This window comes from Megascapheus bottae, chromosome 8, assembly GCF_031878675.1.
Source record: "Megascapheus bottae isolate mThoBot1 chromosome 8, mThoBot2.hap1, whole genome shotgun sequence".
NCBI lineage: Eukaryota > Metazoa > Chordata > Mammalia > Rodentia > Geomyidae > Megascapheus > Megascapheus bottae.
Window position 1 is genome coordinate 37634166 of NC_143516.1, and position 20528 is coordinate 37654693.

General features: G+C 39.8%; 1 protein-coding gene and 1 pseudogene across 1 annotated transcript in view; one reads left to right on the top strand and one right to left on the bottom strand.

Moving 5' to 3' along the window:
* The window catches only part of Slc16a10 (solute carrier family 16 member 10), a 123636-nt gene that overhangs the window by 86246 nt on the left and 16862 nt on the right, over positions 1-20528 (bottom strand). The gene's annotated exons all lie outside the window — the stretch shown is intronic.
* LOC150059804 (large ribosomal subunit protein eL43 pseudogene) lies at positions 4218-4657 on the top strand (annotated as a pseudogene).

Genomic DNA, 20528 nt, shown 5'->3' on the forward strand with positions numbered 1-20528 from the left:
GGGGGATTGAACCAAGGGTCTAATGCATACTAGGCAAGTACTTTACAAGGAAACTATTCCAGGTTCAATCTTTAAAATCCAAAAATAGGTCCTCCTTTGACTATGCTACTGTGCAATCAGGTCCAGGTTTGGATCGATGAGGGCAAGATATTGAAGGCTGTCAATGAGCAGAATGAATAAAAATTGAAGGGCTTCCTTAAGGTGGAAAGATAGACAGCAATGACAAGAGTAAGCCATGAGCAAAAGCCCATGGATGGGCCAGGAGTTTGGCCCAGTGGAAGAGTGCTTGCCTAGCATGCACAACACTCTGGGTTGGATTCCTCAGTACTGCACACACTGAAAAAAGTCAGAAGTGGTGCTGTGGCTCAAGTGGTAGAATGCTGGCCTTAAGGAAAAGCCCAAGGATGGTGCGTGCTTCAGGCCCTGAGTTCAAGCCCCAGGACTGGCAAAAAAAAAAAAAAAGCCCATGGGTCCCCAAAGTCAGAAACCATAAACCATGAAGGCAGAAGTATAGAGATTGGAAAGGAACTTAATTCTGAGTAAAAATCATTTCTAATATTCCATAATCAAATAAAAACCACATGCATAGTAAAGGTGTTCTGGAAGAATATAGATAGATAGATAGATAGATAGATAGATAGATAGATAGATAGATAGATAGATAGATATAGAATATAATAGGGCTATACTATACATACCAGAATAAATATATACATATATATACCCAGAATATAGTACATTCTGTATGATAACTCACCTAACCAAAAATCTATCAACCATCAGATTCCACCCAAATTTGTGTGAACATTAAGAGAGTTTATGTATCATTATGAAACAAATCAATATACTGTACTGTAAAGATCTCCAGCACTGTACAGGGTATAGTAAAAGCAATTAGCAAAAATTTTATCATTCTTATTATGTTGTATAATGTTACTTCTAAATACAATCACAAGAGCATTTAACTCATATGCAGACTCACTGAAATTATAGAATGTGTTTCTACAGTGTATTCCAAATCATCAAGCGAGAAAAATATAAGCCACACTCAGGAATGTTGGAAGGAGGAAGAGTAGGCGTTTCCAAGCATATGGTGACTCAACTAAGCAAAACTTTTATAGCACAAAGACACAACAAAAAGGATTCTACCAGGGTGCCACCTCCCTGAACCCTCACACTTACATGCAACCCCTGCCATAGCCCCAAGAATGTATTCATGACTAATGGAGGACTTTCACCTCCAGCTATCCATATGAACATTTTTTTATCAGTCCTGGGGCTTGAACTCAGGGCCTGAGCACTGTCCTTGGGATTTCTCAAGGCTAGAGTTCTACCACTTGAGCTACAGCACCATATCTGCCTTTTGCTATGTATGTGGTACCAAGTAATCAAACCTGGGTCTTTGTGCATGCTAGGCAAGCACTCTACCACCAGGCCAAACTCCTGACCCCATATGAACATTTTTTATGCTGAGTATTTGCCTATTATTATAAGCTAATCCTAGGAAAATGTCTGATTATTTTTCCAAGAATCTAAGGACGTATTACACACACAAAAAAGGGAGAAATGGAAAAAAAGGCTTCATGAAACACAAACAAAGGATGTTAGAAACACAGAGTATATAGAAACACTGAGTATCAGTGATTCTGCTCTTTAAGGAAATGGATACAGGCAAAATCATGACTTTTAATATAACTGGTATATAATTTATATTAATTATTATGGTTGAGATTCATAATAATAAAAATAAAGATTGGGACTAGAAATGTGGCTTAGTAGAAGTATTTTTAAATATTTTTTAAAATAATAAAAACAAAGATCAGGGGCCGGGAGTTTGGCCTAGTGGTAGAGTGCTTGCCTAGCATGCACGAAGACCTGGGTTCGATTCCTCGGTACCACATACATAGAAAAAAAGGCCAGAAATGGTGCTGAGGCTCAAGTGGTAGAGCTCTAGCCTTGAGAAAGTCCAGGGCTCAGGCCCTGAGCTCAAGCCCACGACTGGCAAAAAAAAAAAAAAAAAAACAAAGATCAGAAGTCTCATGAGATCTAGTTTGCAAACCAGTGATGTTACAAGGTTCTTCTTCACTGTTTAAATCTCAAAATTCTAATCTACAGGTTAAGTCTGACTGTGATCAAGTTTTTAAGCTTAAATATATTACCCAATGCCAATAGCTCATGCCTGTAATCCTAGCTTTTTAGGGCACTGAGATCCAAAAGATACTATTTGAAGCCAGTCCATGAGACTCTTATCTCCAAATAGCCAGCAAAAAGCTAGAGGTAGAGCTGTGGTTCAAGTAGTAGAGCAATAGGCTTTAGTAAAAAAGCTAAGGGATAGTGTCCACACCCTGACTTCAAGTCTTAATACCAACATACATATACATATACACACTCACAGAGACTATTAGATGACCATGATTTACATGTAAAATATACATATGACATTTATAGGAACATTTTTAAATAATGGGAAAAAACCAAAAGGATAAATCAAAAAGGAGGTCAGGCATAGTGGTACATACCTACAGTTGCAGTAGAAGAAAGGATGAGACAGTAGGATCACCTGAGCCTAGAAATGTGAGACCATCCTGGGCTACACAGTGAGAACCTATTTCACAAACTATATAAGATTTGAATGCCAGTGTCAAACAACATTTTATCAAAACACAGTCATGGCCCTTTGTCTACATGTTGTAATTGCTCATTTATGATCTACAACAGTAAAGCTAAGTAATTTCCAAACAGATACATCCCACTAAATATTTACTGTAAGGCTCCTTAGAGAAATTTGTCAGATTTTGTTATACAGGGTTGAGAAGAATGAGATGTTTCCATATGATCAGACTGGGCTCTTTTCTAAAAAAATATAATCAACAGGCCAGGAGTTTGGCCTAGTGCTTGCTTAGCATTAACAAACATCCGGGTTCAAATCCTTAGTACCACATACATAGAAAAACCAGAAGTGGTCCTGTGGCTCAAGTGATAGGGTACTAGCCTTGAGAAAGCCCAAAGACAGTACTCAAACTCTGAGTACAAGCCCCAGGACTGGAAACACAAACAAACAAACAAACAAACAAACTATATATATATATATATATATATATATATATATATATGTTGAGAGAGAGAAAGAGAGAGAGACCATTAACTATTTTCTTACTTATTTTCTTACTTACTTTATAATGTGAGGGGACTTATTTTTGTCTTTCTATGTGATAGTAACAGTCCTCACACTTGAAAAGCAAATTTTCTACCATTAGAATCTTTTTTTTTGTCAACAATATTCATTTCAAAACCGCTTTTCTAGGTTGTAGGTGTAACTAAATGGCATAGTTGTTTCTTAGCATGCACAAGGCCCCAGGCAAGACCCTAGCACATAAAACAAAAACTTCTTATTAAACTGATAGTTTAGCACTTAAGAGGGTAATATGTTCTACTCAGAAGATGAGCTGTGTGGTTGCTATGTTCATCAGTCCTGTTACTATACCCCAATCTTGTAAACTATGTATAAAGAGAAAAAGTTTATTTCATCTCATGATATTGGAGATAACTAATACTCTTGCTTTTGGGCCTGGGGTGAGGCAGCATACCATTGAAGGAATTTCAAAGAAAAAGTTACCAGAAAACAAAAAAGGGAGCAGAAGCTAGTGTCCCATAAGCCTCTTCAAGGACATGCACCAAATTCTCTAGGCCCCACCATCTAGTCCCTACCTCCCAATAGTGCTTCCCTGGGGAGTAAAGCTTGACCACATGGACATATGGTGATACTTGAGATCCAAACCACAGTTGTGGCCAAGCACAGATAACCAGTCAGTCTCCAAATCTTGACTTCACTAAACTGCACATGACTCCCTCAAATGACTATGAATACTTTTGGTCCTCCTGCCTTTATTATTCTTATGCCATTTTTATCTTATTAGGGACCCTGCTGTATCCTCCAAATAGGAGTAAGGAAATTTTCTTACTCAAAGTTGAGTGTTCTGAAAACAAAACAAAACAAAATTTGTTGCTTATATCTGTTCTCAACAAGATTCTTCCCACTTCCTTCCCAGTGATCCACTGTTAGCATATTCCTGAGACCATTCACTGCTTAGGTACTAAGTAAAAGTAAAGTGAATGAGGGCTATGAGTATGGCTCAAGTGGTAGAGCACCCAACAAGAATGAAGGCTTGAGTTCAAACTCCAGTATTACCCTGGGCCTGGACCTGAGTCGCAGCAATATGGTCAAATGCACCACAAAGGTCGGCACTGTTGGTAAATACAGCACCCACTATGATGCCTCACTCCGGAAGATGGTGAAAAAAATTGAAATCAGGGGGGAGGGAAATGGGGACCAAGACATGTGAAAGGGTATCAATGTATGGGAATTAATGTACCATCTATCTGGCAAATATCATGTAACCCTTCTATTAATTACAATAAAAAATATATGAAAAAAACTGAAATCAGCAATGATGCCAAGCATACCTACTCCTTCTGGGGCAAGACCAAGATGAAGAGGCAAGCTGTGGGCATCTGGCACTGTGGTTCCTACATGAAAACAGTGGATGGTGGAGCCTGAACCTACAACACCTCTTCTGCTGTCACAGTCAAGTCTGCTAGTAGAAGACTGAAGGAATTAAAAGACCAGTGGAAGCTCTACCATCTGAGATATGCCTAGCCTACAATAGATGGGTTAATTTATATAACAAAAAAATCCCAATATGGTCAAAAATAAGAAAAGAGAAAGTAGAGTGAGTAAAGAAAAAAGAACCTTAAAAATACCATACCTTTCATGAAGTTTGCTAACCAGGCTACACTGTGTTGCTGACCATTTATACTAAGTTTCTTATGATTTGTACATTTTCTTCTTACTTTAATTATATTTACAAAATTAGGGTATATTGTCAACAAGAAGTTTATGAAGCCATCAGTCTTGTTAACAAAACCAAGATGTAAATGTTTTTACCTTCAAACAGGCATTTATTATGGTTATAATGGTTAACTACATTGAATATTCTCTTGCATTTATTACATTTCTTCTTTGGGGACTGCCTGTTCCTCTCACCTATTTTTTCCAATAGTCTTTTTCTTTTTTGGGGAGGGAGGGGCAGTCTTGAAGCTTCAACTCATGGCCTGGGGATATAATCCCTGAGCTTTTGTACTCAAGGCACTTGAAGCCACAGTGCCCTTACAGTTTTAGGTGGTCAATTGGAGATGAGACTCCTACAGACTTCCCTGTTCAGGCTGGCTGTGAACTGTGATCTTCAGGTCTCAGCCTCCTAAGTAGCTAGGATTATAGGAATGAGCACTGGCATGGGGCCCTGTTTGACAGTCTTGGGGAAAAAAAAACCCTCTTTATAGGGTCAAGAGTGTGGGCTACTGGGAGAGTGCTTGCCTAGCATGCAGGAAGCCCTGGATTCTATTCCATAGTATCATAAACACAGAAAAGGTCAGAAGTGGTTCTGTGGTTCAAGTGGTAGCCTTGAGCTTTTTAAAGGCTACTCAGGCCCTCAGTTCAAGCCTGGGGACTGGAAACAAAAAACAAAAAACGGCTGGGAGTTTGGCCTAGTGGTAGAGTGCTTGCCTAGCACGCATGAAGATCAGGGTTCGATTCCTTGGTACCATATACATAGCAAAAAGCAGGAAGTGCTGCTGAGGCTCAGGTGTTAGAGCTCTAGCCTTGAGAAAGTCCAAGGACAGTGCTCAGACCCTGAGCTCAAGCCCAAGACTGGCAAAAAGAAAAAAAAAACTTTATAACTTAAATGATAAAATGACACCATCCTGAAATCCTATTCTTTAAAGAAGAGGAGGAGGAGGAGGAGGAGGAGGAGGAGGAAGAGGAGGAGGAGGAAGAGGAGGAGGAGGAGGAGGAGGAGGAGGAGGAGGAGGAGGAAGAGGAGGAGGCGGCGGCGGCGGTGGCGGCAGCCTGTAGTGAAGTGAAAATAATTGAGCTCTATTCTTTTCCTTCCCTCTTTTCTGCCACTACAGCAGAAAGGAACTCAGTAGCTATGCCTGTAATCCTTGCTGAGAATAGCATAAACCAAGGCCAGTGTAGGCAAAAAGTTATCAAGACCAACAAAGAAGGTAAGTATGGTGGCACACACATATGTATGTAATCAGGGGGACAAAAGTCTATAAACAAATACCCTATGAAAGGGCTATGAGAAATGGCTCACGCCTGTAATCCTAGCTACTCAGGAGGCTATGATCTGAAGATCAAGGTTCAAAGCCAGCCAAGGCAAAAAAGGACCTGAGACTCTTATCTCCAATGAACCTCTAGAAAATGGGAAGTGGGACCACAGGGACCACACCCAGGCCAAATTCAAGCTCCATAACCCACAAAAAAAAAAAAAAATAAACAAATAGCTCAAGTAAAGGTGGCTCACACCTGTAATCCAGCTACTCAGAAGGCTGAGATCTGAGGATCATGATTCAAAGTCAGCCTGGGGAACTAAAGAACCTGAGACTCTTATCTCCAATTTATCACTAGAAAATGGGAAGTGGAGTGGTGGCTCAGGATCAGGAATAGAGTGGTAGCCTTGAGTTGAAGCACTCAGGGACAGCACCAAGTCCCAGGGGTGGGGAGGTAGCCTTGAGCTGAAGAGTTCAGGGACAGCGCCCAGGCCCAGAGTTCAAGTCCCATGACCCACAAAAAAGATGAGGGGAGGAGAAACATAGAAAAGAAAAGAAAAAGAAATGGCTCAAGTGGTAGAATGTCTGTTTAGCAAGCTTGGAGTTCAAACCCCAATACTGCCCTACAAGAGAGGAGGAAAGAGGGAGGGAGGAATGAAAATCTGGATTTGGAGTCCTAAGAGTCAGGTCACTGATGAGTCACTGATGAGTCCCTGTGACTTGTTTACTTGCTTTTTCCTGATCTCTCTCCACTTATCACCAGCTGACATCTACTTATGGCAAGATGGTAATTCTATGTTAAGTGTAGAATTCTACATTTTGACAGTAATAAATTAGTGGTAAAGTCAAAATCAAAAACAATTATAAAGAAAAGAAGTGCCCTCCTTCATATCTTCAGAATTCAGTTTTGAAGTAAATGATAACGTCAGTTAAGACTCTACCATCTCGGGGCCAGGAGTTTGGCCTAGTGGTTAAAGTGCTTGCCTAGCATGCATGAAGACCCGGGTTCAATTCCTCGGTACCACATACATAGAAAAAAGCTGGAAGTGGTGCTGAGGCTCAAGTGGTAGAGCACTAGCCTTGAGAAAGTCCAAGGACAGTGCTCAGGCCCTGAGCTCAAGCCCAGGACTGGCAAAAAAAAAAAAAAGACTCTACCATCTCAAGGTCAGATTTTGGCTCTGTTGAGGAAGTTAATGGCATTATTGCAAACAAATAGCTTCGAAGCAAATGCCCAAATATTGACTAAGTAGACACAGTTCAAAAACTTGGTTTATTTGGTAATGCAAAATAATAGCCAGTCACATTGCCTTTGATCCTCCCACTTCTTTTACCAATCCTCTTTAATATTTCAACTGCAATTCAGTTTTGCTAAGCTAACTCTCTAAAGGACAAAATTAGTCAATCTGTATATCCTTAAATTAAGCAATCCTGGGTTTAAAATGCTGTAGTTTTAACCTCACAAGGGCTATTATCAGTCTCTAGTTTCCTCAACCTACCAAATGTCTCTTTTTTATGGAGAAATTTAAATTTTACAAAATGTACATTATGTAAAATATGAACTATGTAATTTCAAGGTATGGACAGGAGGGGGCAATGGGGGAAAAGGATGGAAGGGGTGACACTAGCTAAGAAGCATTGTACTATAACCTGACTTACAGAATTGTAATCTCTTTATACAACTACTTAATAATAAAAAAATCTGGATATCCAAAAAATTAAATATATATGTGTGTATATATATGTATATATGCATATATACATATGTATGAAATTGTGTGAGGAGAGAAACTCACTCAAAATTCCTCTGTCCCAGTATAACTATTTTCACTATGCCCTTCTTTTTCAGTCACAGATTTGCAGTTATAATTTTATTCAAGTGGCACATTCTGCTCTTTCACTATGAGGCCTTGTCATGCTATCGAGCAATCATTATCATTTGCAGTTACCACACAGCCCGTAAGTCCATGGACAGTATTTAACAGGTGCTGTATTGAGGGGAACTTAAATGGACTCCAGAGCTTTATTTTTTGATAGTAATGAAAAAAGGACCATCTTCATTCTGATAACTTTCTTTTTTTCTCTCTCTCTTTCTTTGCCAGCCTGGGGCTTGAACTCGGGGCCTGAGCACTGTCCTTGGGCTTTCCTCAAGGCTAGAGATCTAACACTTGAGCCACAGCACCACTTCCGGCTTTTTCTATTTAGTACTAAGGAATCAAACCTGGGTCTTCATGCATGCAAGCACTCTACTACTAGGCCAAACTCCCAGAAACTTCTTCTTTCTCAAAAGTCATTAATCATGCACAAAGACCCCGGTTCAATTCCTCAGAAAAGCTGGAAGTATGGCTCAAGTGGTAGAGTGCTAGCATGAGGAAAGCCCAAAGACAGAGCTCAGGCCCTGAGTACAGGCCCCAGGACTGGAAAAAATAATCATTAATCAAGCCAGGCATGGTGGCTCGCACCTGTAATACTAGCTACTCAGGAGGCTGAGATCTGAGGATCGCAGTTCAAAGCCAACCTGTGCCCTAACATCCATGAGACTCTTATCTCCAATTAATCACCACAAAATCAGAAGTGGCGCTGTGGCTCAAGGAGTAGTGTGGTAGCTTTTTAGCCGAAGAGCGCAAGGACAACGCCCAGGGCCAGAGTTCAAGTCCCACAACTGATAAAAAAAAAAAATCATTAATCAGAGCCAGGCGCTGGTGGCTCACACTTGTAATCCTAGCTACTCAGGAGGCTGAGATTTGAGGATCACAATTCAAAGCCAAACTGGATACTAAAATCCTTGAGACTCTTATCTCCAATCAACTACCAGAAAACCAGAAGTGGTGCTGTGGCTCAAGTAGGGTGGTAGCTTTGAGCTGAAGAGCACAAGAACAACGCCCAGGCCTGAAGTCCCACAACTGACCAAAAAAAATCATTAATCAGGGACCGGGAGTGGCCTAGTAGTAGAGTGCTTACCTAGCATGCACAAAGTCCTAGGTTCAATTCCTCGGGTCCACATACACAGAAAAAAACTGGAAGTGGTACAGTGGCTCAAGTGGTAGAGTGCTAGCCTTGAGAATGTCCAAGGACAGTGCCCAGGCACTGAGTTCAAGCCCCAGGATTGGAAAAAAAATCATTAAGCAAGATATTAGATATTAACAAAATCTAGATCAAGATACAGAGTTGTATTGGCTTTTTTTCTGGGTTTTCAACTCAGGACCTTATATTTGCTAAACAATCATTCTGCCATGAAGGCACACTTGCGGCCGTTTTTACTTTATTTTTTTTAGATAGGGTCTCCAGCTGTTTGCCCAGAGCAAACAATCCTCCTTGGTTCACAATCCTCCTACCTTGCACAAAGCTGGCTTTATGGACATCTACCACCATGACAATTTGTTCTTTGAAATAGTGTCTCACTAAAGTCTTTGTTCAGCAAATGTCAAACCATAATCCTCTTGATCTCTACCTCCTGAGTTGCTGGAATTATAGGAATACACCACCACTCCTAGCCTTCTTTGACATTTTTAAGTAGATCTTACCAAATTCATCTCAATATAACAACAAAGACTATTAAACTTCTAAGTATAATACTTAAAATTATATTATGAGAACATATTCTTTTTCATGAGTGTAGAAGGTTAGAGGTCCCTATAAATAGTGTGATAAGTCAAGCACTACTTCCTCTTGAATCCCCTTTGTTTAAAGGCAAACACTGGATTATAGTTCTTTCATCTGGTGATAGGAAGACAAAACTGCAGGCCTTTGTATGTTTTAGTAAAGGGGTAAAGATAGGAGTTGTACTGGACATGATGGCTCAAATACAAGCACTCAGGAAGTACAGGCCAAAAGATGGAGCATTCAAGGCCAGCCTAGCCTACATGAAACACTCCTTTAAAAAGTTAGTATTAAAAAGTTATTATTGGGCCAGGAGTTTGGCCTAGTGGTAGAGTGCTTGCCTAATTTGCCAAAGGGCCTGAGTTCAATCCCTGCAAGATATTGTGTGTTTTTCCACTTGTATAATACTCTGTGACCTGACCTTCTCTAAACACCAAAGATCTACCTAAGAAAAAGTAAAAGAAGAGATTGGCTTCAAAGAAAGAATAGTAAACATTTCTTACTCCTTATTAACAACAAGTGATAATACTAGGATTCTATAACATTCTGTGCCATCTTTATTATTAAACTTTGTCCTTGTTTTATCTAAGCTATTACATGAAACATAAAAATGGAAATGTAAGCCAGGCCTTCCTAACTAGGAAGCTGAGGTGTGAGAATCAGAATTCAAAGCAAGCCAGGGAAATCTCCAATTAACTATCAAAAAAAAAAAATCCAGATGTGGAGTTGTGGCAGAGCATTAGCCTTGAGTAAAAAAAACCCTCAGGAACAGTACCCTGAGCTTTGGTGCAGGACTGTCACATTGAAAAAGGGGGGGGGGGGAACATTGCGGTATGCTGAATATAGTAAAAAAAAATCTGGAAGAACATATTTCTATACTTTTTTTGGTAGGTCATAGGATTTGAACTCAGAGCCTGGGCACTGTCCCTGAGTTCTTTTTGTTCAAGGATAGTGTTCTCCCACTTTGAGCCACAGTGCCATTTCCAGTTTTGTGGTAGTTAATTGGAAATGAGAGTCTCACAGACTTTCTTGTCCTGGCTGGCTGTGAACTGGGACCTTCAGATAACAGACTCCTGAGTATCTAGGATTACAGGAGTGAGCCACCAGTACCTAGCAATTTATATTCTTTTAACTATGTCTAAGGAATATATCTGCCTGTTGGCTAAATTTTAAGATGTAACTGCTTCACATTATAGCATCTAAAACATGAGGATGCATGTCCATAATCCATGACAAAGCACACTTTATCAGTTTAATTAGTGGTCCTGCCACTTTCTCAGTATATATAACATAACAGCACATTCTAGCATTGATAATCTTTGAAGAATCTATAAAATATGGCAGAATTGTTTTACCTAACATTTCAAGGAAATGTAAATAATATCACATTAGAACATCTCAATTTTATATTTTCACTTGCTATTTTGTCATTGAGATCTTTTTGGATTTTATTGGGATTTGAATGTAATTACATGTGTGATGCACATCATATGTCCTAATTTACCAAGACATGCCACAGGACAAGAAGAGGTTTAAGTAAAGTACAAATCCTGTGCTTACTCATAAAAAACAGTAACTGTTGATGTTAAAATGTGTCCCTAACCAAAATAATGAAAAGCTGTAGTAAACAAAACAGAAATAAGAAAAAAAGAAGAGAGAAAACTTCACTGTATATTTGATTTATATGTAGCTGAGGTGAGCAGATAATATAGTTTAGATCTAGACTGTCCCCGAGAGGTCCATAAGTAAAAGCTTGGTTCCTTGCCTTGGCACCACTGGGAGACAGGGCCTATTAGAAAGTCTTAGGTTGGTGGAGACTTGCCCTCAAAGGAGATCATAGGACCATGGTTTTTCCCTCTGTCAAACATCAGTAAAGAGTTTACCTTACCACTCACTCCCCACCATAATATGCTATCCAACCATAAGCCCAAAAATACTAGGGCCTATCAGACATAAACTAAAACCTCCAAAACTGTGAGCCAAAACAAACATTTCTTCTGTATTCAATATACACTATGTGGAAAATGATGGAAGGGGGATACTAAGGGAAAGTGAAGAAAGGGATGACATTTTCAATAAAAGAAATACACTCATTACCTGACTTATGAAATGGTAACCCCTTATATGTACAACACTTTAATGAGAGCAATAAAATTATTTTTAAAATAAAATAAGTAGAAGATATTTTGTGATCATCTGTACAGAAGTATAATACATTACTATTTAATTCTTAATATTTTCCCTTGTCTCCACATAGGTCAGTTGAAAAAAAACAGCAATAATAATAGAGAAATATCCATCCATATTTACTAATAAAATATTACTATTCACTAATAAATGCAACCAAATAAAATTCCTATTATCTATTAAACTGTATCTTTTCTTTTACAAAGGTAATGTTTTGAATTTTAGTGTATTTTATGGGAATAGAACCAAATGGTCCAACCATTTCATTAAGTTGTGTTTCTCCAAAACATTACTATGAGCCATAAAATCCACTGGTATCCTAGTGTTTTGGAACGCTCAGCAACTAAAGTTCCTGTTACCTGCTGATATATTTGAAGTGTGTTTGAACATAAATTATTGGAACATTCTTTCAGCTCTCAAATTTGATTAATTCATTTTCTGTCCAGCTATACTAATTAACCTACAACCCTCAAACTTTGGTATTATTACTGCCAATTCTGCACAGTCAATTGTTTAATGCAGTCTGCTCTAATACCTTCTTAATGAAATTGCAAATAAAAGCCCTTTTTGATTTTTAGTAATTAACTAGACATTGGAATGCACCATGCCCTATAATCTGTATTACTATGTGCATATGTTTTGCCTACTTCATATAAAACATTCAGAGAAAACTTATTGAACTGAAATAAATTCTTCTCATGGTTAAGGGGTTTCATTTGTTCAAACACATAGAGAGTCCAGCATGGTGGTTTGTGTCTATTATTCCCAGCTACTTAAAAGGCTGAGGTCATCTGAGGAGTTTGAGACACCCCTCCCATACACACTCTGGGCAGCAGTGAGACAAGACCCCGTCTTACATTCTTAATTAATGACTTAAATTTACAACCTCCATAAAGTGTTCACTACATGTCAAGCACTGTGCAGAACAAACAGTACACATCATTATTAATTAACACGATGGCCACAGCAACTAGCTCCTACACTGAGGACCTTCCACAGATAAGGAAAAGGACAGACATTAACAACAACAATGTCAATGCCACAATTTGTGCTTTGCATAAAACTTGCCAAAGTTAAGTTTAGTACACACTGTTATGAATACTCCAGTCTCAAATTACAAATACTTTACTTGGAAAAGGAATCTGTCGAGTTCATAGACAGGAGTAATACAATGGAAAAAAGAAAGGTGGCAAAGATATATCTCAAATTAAAGCTAAAGGATAAAGCCATGGTTGCACAGCACTGAGAATGTTCTTAATACAACTGTGCACTCAAATTGGCTAATTGGTAATTTTTATGCTATACATGCTTTACCATAATAAAAAATGGAAGTTGTTATATACTAACTCTCCAAAAACTTAAAACGTATGAGTATTTCCAAGTCTTCAGTATACAAGGTAAAGAAAGGAAGCCATCCAGCACAGAGAAGAAAGTGCAGGAAACATGGAAGTGTTTGCCTCTGATCCTCTTCTGGTCTTACATAAACTGTACATTCTCTGCTCCACTATGAAAGTACAGATTGTGGGAAGGAAGCAAATCTTAAAAAATAAACTTGCTGGGCCGGGAGTTTGGCCTAGTGCTTGCCTAGCATGCATGAAGACCCAGGTTCGATTCCTCAGTACCACACACATAGAAAAAAGCCAGAAATGGTGCTGAGGCTCAAGTGGAAGAGCTCTAACCTTGAGAAAATCCAAGGACAGTGCTCAGGCCCTGAGCTCAAGCCCACGACTGGCAAAAAAATAAAAATAAAAAATAAATAAAAAATAAACTTGCTGCAAGCATACAGTTTTTAATCTTGGTGGATTCTCAACCCCTTTCCCAATCATGACTCAACTCCCAAACCACTGTCATTATCTTCACATCTGTTCCTCAACCCCCTAGGTATATTTAAAACCCTCCTTCCCTCAGCCTTCTGGCCCTCACTTCATCTACCTAAACTTGTTCCCATTCTTTTTAGCTCTCCAGGTCCCAGGTAACATAGCCCCTCTGGCCAACATCCCCACCCACCAGATATTTTCATCTCCAACCTTTTCACTAACCTTTTCTGTTAACTGACCTCTCCTTGGTAACTTCACTTTCTGCCTCTCTACAGCCTCCTTCTCCTTGTTTATGTGAGTGTGAGTGTTCTGGTTGTACTGAGTCAAGGTCTCAGTACCTATTTAATCTAAGGCTGACCTCAAACTCCTGATCTTCCTGCCTCAGCCTCCCAAGTGCTGGGATTACAAGTAGATGAAGTACATGTCTCCAAACTAGGGTCTTAGAAAGAAAAATAGAAAAAAAAATATCCACCATATATAGCTCTTGATTTGGAGGTATTACCACTTGATCGCACAGAAGCACCTTGAAGATTTTTCCACAGTCCCTTCTACTTTTCTACTCCCCCTTTTCATCCTAATTTTTCTGGCTTAAGAGAGATTGAATCCAGAGCCCTGTACATGCTAAGCAAGTCCTCTACTTATCTATATCCCCAGGCTTCACCATTTTTTTTAACTAAGAAACAATGACGCCAGGCACTGGTAACTCATGATTGTAATCCTAGCTACTCGGGAGGCTGAGAACTGAGGATCACAGTTCAAACCCAGCCTGGGCTTGAAAGCCCATGAATCTCTTATCTCCAATTAAAATGGGAAAGTGGCACTGTGGCTCAAGTAGTAGAATGATGGCCTTGAGCTGAAGCACTCAGGAACAGCGCCCACGCCCAGAATTTAAGTCCTATGACTGGCAAAAAAGAAAAGGAAAAGAAAAGAAGACAGTAGAGCTGTGGTTCAAATGGCAGGGCAACAGCCTTGAGCAAATGAACCAAGGGAGAGCCCCAGTATCAGAATACTTGCTCATGTGCACACCCACAAATAAATAAAAGAAAAAGAACCTTCATTATTAACTGCTTGTATTGAGCAGTTAATTTATTATTTAAATGTATTATTTAAAATAAAGATCATTATACAATAATATTAAAGCAACCTTGGGGCCGGGAGTTTGGCCTAGTGTTAGAGTGCTTGCCTAGCATGCACGAAGACCCAGGTTCGATTTCTCCATACCACATACATAGAAAAGGCTGGAGGTAGTGCTGTGACTCTCAAGTGGTAAAGCACTAGCCTTGAGAAAGCCTAAGGACAGTGTTTAGGCACTGAGTTCAAGCTCCAGGACTGGCAAAGAAAAAAAATTATGGGCTGGGAACATAGTGTAGTGGTAAAGTGCTTTCCTTGCATGCATGAAGCCCTGGATTCCATTCCTCGGTACCACAGAGCAATAGCCTTGAGCAAAATATGTTCAAGGGCAGTGACCAGGCCCTGAGTTCAAGCCCCAGAACTTGCAAAAACAGACAAACAAACAAAAATTAAAACAGTATGAAAATAGGGAAAACTTTCCATTCAATGACTTACAACAAACTAATGTTTGTATACTGCATTTTCAGGACAGGCAAAATCCATAAACAACTTAAATGCTCATGAACATGTGAATGATTAAAAAAAAAACTGACATAGAGGCTCGCTGTGGTGGCACATACCTATAATATCAGGTACTGGATAAATAGGAGGATCAAGGCTCAGGTCAGGCCAATAGAAAAAGAAAAAACAGTAAGATCCTATGTCAAACACAAGCTGGAATGTAGCAGAATATGCCAGTAATTCTAGCTACTCAGGAGACAAAAGTAAAAGGGCAGCAGATTGAATTCTACCTGGGCAAAATTTCAAGATTCTGTCTAAAATCAGAAACGACTGGACAAATGACTCAAGTAAGTGGTAGAGTAGCAAGCACTGCCAAAAGAAAAGAGAAAATTTTGGTGTAGGCATACCACAATTTAGTATGGAATCTTGCTTCATACTTAAAAGAAAATCAGCCAGGCATAGTATATCTCACAATAATCCCAGCTGTTCAGAAGGTAGAGATAGGGAAGATCACAGTTCAAGACCAGTCTAGGCAAAAATTTAGTGAGATCCTATCAACCAATAGCTGTCATCCAAGATGTGGTGAGAATCAAAACTAGGAGGATCAAAGACCAACAGACCTGGGCATAAGCATGAGTTAGCCAAAAAAAGTAACTATAGCTGCTGGCAGAGATGTGGCCAGAAAGGAACACTACTACAGTGTTGGTGGGAGTGTAAACTTGTTCAACCACTCTGGAAAGCAGTATGGTGATTCCTCAAAAGACTAAACATAGAGCTCCCCTATGACCCAGAAATCCCACTCCTGAGCATTTACCCAAACATCCAGAAGCAAGGGCATACTAAAGCAAATAGCACAATGATGTTCACTGCAGCATTCTTTATCATAGCTAAAATATGGAACCAACCCAGATGCACCTCAGATAAATGGATAAGAAGATGTAGTATTTAGACGTAATGGAATTCTATGCTGTTATCGGAAAGAATGACATTTGTAAGGAAATGGAAAGACTTGGGGGGAAAAAATCATATTAAGTGAAGTAAGCCAGACCCAAAGAAACATAGGTTCCATAGTTTCCCTTATTTGTAATAATTAGTACACATCTAGGATTGTCCTAGCAGAGGATCACAATAGCTTAAAAGCTATGTACAGGGCCCGGGAGTTTGGCCTAGCGGTTAAAGTGCTTGCCTAGCATGCACAAGGACCCGGGTTCGATTCCTCGGTATCCCACATACACAACCAAGCCGGAAGTGGCAGAGACGAGACACAACCAAGCCGGAAGTGCCAGAGACGAGACTGCAACAAGCGACAGAGAGCGAAAGCAAGCAAGCGGAGCCCAACCGAGTGGTGGCCGGAGCGATTGGGGCCGGAGCGATTGGGGCCGGAGCGATTGGGGCCGGAGCGATTGGGGCCGGAGCGAGCAGGGCCGGAGCGAGCAGGGCCGGAGCGAGCAGGGCCGGAGCGAGCAGGGCCGGAGCGAGCAGGGCCGGAGCGAGCAGGGCCGGAGCGTGCGGGAGCGAGCCGAGCCAGAGCCAGCGAGGCCGGAGCGAGCGGGGCCGGAGCGAGCGGGGCCAGAGCGAGCAGGGCCAGAAAGAGAGAAGGGGGCCAAAAAAAAAAAAAAAGCTATGTACATGTGGCCATATAGGGTGAGGCTAAGTGAAATGAACTCAAGGATAGGGAAAACAAGAGGTTTATCTTTATGATTGTTGTTCTTAATCTACTATGTGATTATGTGAAGCTATTTCTTTTCTCCTCCCCCCTTTATGGTTTATCTCAGGTTGTTACTGTATCTGACTTTGGTAACTGGTATATTATATATATGTTTATTTGTTTGTTTGAAATAGGGAAAGGAAAGGGAAAAACAAGGTGACTGGGAGGGGGTGAAGGGAGGGAAAGTGGGAGAAAAACATGAGAAGCAGTATCAATGTTCAGGAAGTAATGTGCCCATTACCTGACAAATGTAACTGTAACACCTCTATACATTACCCTGACAATAAAATACAATTAAAAAAATAAATCCACCACCACCAACAACAAAAAGAAATAGTGTGAGAATTAAAAAAAAAAAACTAAAGCAAAAAGGACTAGAGGCACTCTCAAGTGGTAGTACATCTGTCTAGCATGCACAAGGTCCTGAGTTCAAGCTCTGGTACCAGTAATAATTATCATAAATTAAGCCTCTTTTTGTTTGTTATAGTCGTGAGGCTTGAACTCAGGGCTCGAGTACTGTCCCTGAGCATTAGTACTCAAGGTTAGAGCTCTACCATTTGAGTCACATAGCTCCACTCCCACATTTTAGGTAGCTAATTAGAGATAAGAATCTCATAAATTTTCCTGCCCAAGCTGGATGTGAACCACAAATCTGAAAGCATAAGCTCCCTGCATAGCGGACATGATCCACCAAGGCCTGGTTTGATCCTTTTAAAAATATTCCCTTACCTGTTTGGGGGCATGTGTTTCATTCCATTAATCCTAGCTATTTGGAAGAGGCTGATATCTAAGAATCATGGTTGGAAGTCAGGCAAGGCAGAAAAATACTCAAGACTCATACCTCCAAGGAACCAGAAAAAAGTTAAAAGTAGAAATATGGTTCAAGTGGTAGAACACAAATTGGAGGCACAGGAACTGAGTGAGAACACTCAGCACATGCATGAAAACGGGAGGGAAGGAGAGTTCTACTCAAGGATTTTAAATCTTTCTTTTCTAAATCCTAATTTATCTTTGAATCCTAAAATGAGTCAATATCTTTATGGCATTTTTTTCTCAGAACAACAAAAACCCTTTTCTACTACCTGGAGATAATACTTAACTGAATTCTATGTTATTTGCAGATCTTACCAAATCACAATTTGTGGCATATATGTGGATGAATTTTGCTATTACCAACGTGGCATTTTGATTATAATAAATATACAAATATACAATTTTTCTCTGAACCCACCTTCATAGTAATTTCAAATCTTCAAATACAAAGATTTTTTTCAGAACCTCCTGATTGTATATGACAAGCTGGTGAATACTTATCTTCTTTTGGGGCACTGTACCCAGGAGAAAAATGTACAACAAGAACTCTCTATTTCCTAGGAATTGAAATTCATACTTTTTTTTTTTTTTTTTTTTTTTTTTGTCGATCATAGGACTTGAACTCTGGGCCTGGGTGTTGTTCCTGAGCTCTTCAGCTCAAGGCTACTGCCCAACCCCTTGCACCACGGCTCCAATTCCGGTTTTCTGGTGGTTAACTCGAGATAAGAATCTCACAAACTTTTTAGTGCCCGGGCTGGCTTTGAACCACAATCCTCAGATCTCAGCCTCCTGAGTAGCTAGGATTACAGGTGTGAGCCACCATACCTGGCTGAAATTCATACTTTCTTTATCCCTACTCTAACCCTAGCATCTAATGAATTTAGTAATTAAACAACACTGACTTCAAATATTAGTAAATACAATTGTGGCCATAAAAAAACACTTTGGGGCTGTGAGTTTTGCCTAGTGGTAGAGTACTTGCCTAGCATACAAAAAGACTGGGGTTCGATTTCTCCATACCACATACATAGAAAAAGCTGGAAATGGTGCTGTAGTTCAAGTGGTAGAGTACTAGCCTTGAGAAAGCCCAAGGACAGTGCTCAGATCCTGAGTTCAAACCCCAGGACTGTGCTCCTGGCCCTGAGTTCAAACCCAAGGGCTGGTTTAAAAAAAAATGACTTTCTAAAGTAATCTTTTTTTCTTTTTTGGACTTGAACTCAGGGCTTTGGCACTGTCCCTGAGCTTCGTCATACTCAAGGCCAGTGCTCTACCACTTGAGCCACAGTGCCCCTTCCAGCTTTTGAGTGGTTAATTGGTGATGAGTCTAGCAGGGACTATTCTGCCCTGGCTGGCTTTGATCTCAGTCTCCTACGTAGCTAGGATTACAAGCATGAGCCACCCACCAATGCCTAGCATCTAAAGCAGTCTTAATCTAAGCCAATTATATTATATTGTTAACTTGTCTAATTCAAATAATCAAAAATGCATGCATAGGTTGTAAGCCTTTACCTTGAAGGCAGTTTTGCTAATCCTCAGTTGGAGATAAGGCACTGTACTAGGTCTAGAACCTCCTTGGAAACCAGTATGTTAAGGAATTTTCCTTGTTGTTCCAGTTTCCAGAGTAACAAAATGCTGTAATACAGAGAGTAAAACGTTGGATACAACTTGTTTCTACTCACTTATTATTAGATTTAGAAAGGCTGATCAAGGTTGACAGTTCTACTAACTCATTGACTTGCTTTTCAGAAAAACTAAGGATATTTCCAGCTCAACAGAGTGATTATCCAAAGATTAGTGACCAATGATTAATTTATCCTCTTAAGTGACCACAAATAATGAGGATTACGCTGCCTTGACATTTTTCCATTACCCATTTTCAGTTGCCACCAGACACCCAGTCATCATGATGAATTAGAGGAAGACACATTAATTGGATTAAGTATTACTTTTACAAGACTTGTCCAAAAAGCAGTAGTTTGCCTTTTTTTAAGTGGCTCAATATTTGCTCTTCAATCAAAGGGAAAAAAACACACTAAACTATCACATATACCAAACTAATTATAACCTCATACACAACAAATATCAAAAACTTACAAGTGCAGAGCATTAGTGGTTTACACTTGTAATCCTAAATAATCAGGAGGCCGAGATCTAGAGATCATGGTTCAAAGTCAGCCTGGGCAGGAAAGTCTAAGAAATTTTATCTTCAATTAGCCACTCAAAAATCAGAAGTGGGGCTGTAGCTCAAAGTAATAGAGTAATAGCCTTTAGAGAAAGGGATCAGTGATAGCACCCAGGCTCTACATTCAAACCTACAACAACAAAAATCTTTTCTTTTTTTTTTTATTTTTTGCTAGTCCTGGGGCTTGAACTCAGGGTGTGGACACTATCCTTGGGTTTTCTCAAGGTTAGCGCTCTACCACTTGAGCCACAGCACCACATCTGTTTATGTGGTGCCAAGGAATTGAACCCAGGGCTTCATACATGCTAGGCAAGCACTCTACCACTAGGCCACACTCCCAGCCCAACAAAAATCTTACATTGTTATTTTTTGTCTTTTGGGATTCTAACTTTTGCTATCATCATATCTTTTTGTCTGGTGTTTTGGTACAATTATTTTTGTCGGTCCTGGAACTTAACTCTGGGCCTAGGCATTGTCCCTGAGCTCTTCAGTTCAAAGCTACCACCCTACCCTTGAGGCACAGTGCCACTTCCAGTTTTTC